Here is a 2,498-nt window from a genome sequence, read left to right on the forward strand (position 1 = left end):
CTAGGAGAGGAGAGGGGGGGGGGCGGCGGCTAGGAGAGGAGAGGGGGGGCAGCCGGCTCTGATACCATATTGAAAATAGAGAGAAAACCCTAACTTTATTACTCCATAAGATGGGCTTATATAGGCCCTTACTACACAACTTACAAATAACACCCTATCTATTACTAATATGTCAACAAATCTTAAGCATGCTATTGACAGTGTTTCAATCTTGTAAAGGAAACTTTTATGACAGATTCATTTCTTTGGGAATTTTTTTCAAATCCAACTTAATTTCCCTATTTGCTTATAATGTGAATGGAGAAAAGAACTATCCAGTCGACCAAGTGTATGCATATATCCTTCCATTCATTTTAGTTGTTTGAATATTCTGTTCAACTTGGAAGTCAGGTTCCTTGTACTTTTGAAGGCATTTATTAACTTTGATGTAGAGATGCATCTGCTATAATTAATGTTTAAATTAGGCAGTGAATCGATATAACTATAAGGAATAGATAGCAAGGTACATTTGTTAGTCTAAGTGGTGTAGACCCAAAGCTGATTCAAAAAGAAGAAGAAACCAGTTCAGACGCTGACCAGTCGACCGACGGAGGAGGTCCGGTTGACCGCGAAACCTGTAGAAAACTGAGGAGAAAACTGCACTCTGGCCGGTCGACCAAAGTTTGGTGTCGGTTGACCGAGAGTGGTCATCGGTCGACCGAAGGTGATGGCCGGTCGACCGAAAACATGCACCATACCCTGTAATTATTTGACGCTCTATCCGGTCGACCGAAACTAAAGTCCGGTCGACCGCGACGGGATTTTCCAGTTTCCAAATCTGTTTTGGAATTCTCTTTGATCAGGGATCCTATATAAACTCTTATATGTTTCTAGGGTTTATTGCTAACGAAAAATAGAGATTTTTGACGGCTCTTTGAGATCCAATTTCTTAGAGAGAGAGGCCTATTGTGAGAATTGTAATCTTTTTCAATTAATCAAAGAATTGTGTGGTGTGGATCTCGAGGACGTAGGCATGTTGTCAAACCTCGTTAAATCTGGTGTGTTCTTTATTGTTTACTTTCCTACAAGTTTTTCTTTGATTTGTGGTGATTTTCCTACTTGCTCAACTCTCAAACACAAGATCCGGAAGGGCACGGATTCGATTTGATTGTTTCAAATCCCCAACAACTGGTATCAGAGCTTCGTTCAGCAAATTTGTGAAAGAGAGCCATGGCAGAGGAAAGCAAATCTAAGATCGAGAAGTTTGACAGTTCAGACTTCGCCTACTAGAAGTCACAGATGGAGGACTACCTGTATCAGAAGGACTTGTATCGTCCGTTGATGGACAAGACTAAGGGAAAGAAGAGAGAGGAGTCAAACGAGGATTGTGAGATACTGGATAGGAAGGCTCTAGGGCAAATCTGGTTGTCGCTCGTCAAGACAGTCACCCACAATATTTTGAAGGAGAAGACGACGGTGAGGCTTATGGAAGCGCTCGCGAAGATGTACGAGCAATCGTCCGCCGCAAACAAGGTGCATCTCGTCAAAACCCTCTTCAACCTCAAGTTGGCAGAAGGATGGTCCTTCATGATGCACCTTAGCGAGTTCAACATGTTTGTTGATCAGCTTATCTCCGTAGACATCACGTTCGATGATGAAGTGCAAGCCCTATTGTTACTATTGCAATTGTCGGATAGTTGAGCAAGTTGTGTGACAGCAATCAGTAATTCGGTGGGGAAGGACAAGTTGAAGCTGAGTGAGGTTATGAGCATGATTCTATCCGATGAGATTAGAAGAAAATCATCCGAATTAGAAGGTTCAGGTTCAGCCCTAAATCTCGAGCAGAGATGCCGAAGCCAGAAGAATGTTAACTAGAACAAGAATCAGTCAAAATCAAAGAAGAAGAGGTCGAACTCGAATGTTAGGCCTATCAAAGGGAAGTGTTAGAATTGAGGCCAGGAGGGCCATATGTCTTCAGCTTGTAAAGCACAAAAGAAGGATGTGAATGAGCAAGAGGCTCATCTCGTGCATGATGCCTTAATTCTAGCTATCGACAGCGATTCTGATTCTTGGGTCATCGACTCAGGAACCTCGTTCCACGCCACTACTAATAGGAAGCTTCTTCATAACTATGTAACAAGGGACTTTGATAAAGTATACTTGGGGATAACGAACCCTATAGTATTGTTGGAAGAGGAGATGTCATACAGTTAAAGGACTCTAAGTGGAATCTGAAGAACGTGAGGCACGTACCGAAGCTAAAGAGGAATCTTATTTCGATTGGCCAACTTAGAGCAGAAGGCTATGTTTCGATATTTACCGGGGATTCGTGGAGGATCTCAAACGGTACCATGGTTGTTGTCCGAGACAACAAAACAGGATCTCTCTACCTCACCTCACATGCGAGTGACGCCCTCGTAATTGCAGCTAGCAAAGAGAGTACGGATCTGTGGCATAATAGATTGGGACACATGAGCGATAAGGGGATGAAGATTCTATATTCACAGGGGAAGCTAATC

This window comes from Asparagus officinalis, chromosome 3 (genome assembly GCF_001876935.1).
Source record: "Asparagus officinalis chromosome 3, Aspof.V1, whole genome shotgun sequence".
In the NCBI taxonomy this organism is placed as follows: Eukaryota; Viridiplantae; Streptophyta; class Magnoliopsida; order Asparagales; family Asparagaceae; genus Asparagus; species Asparagus officinalis.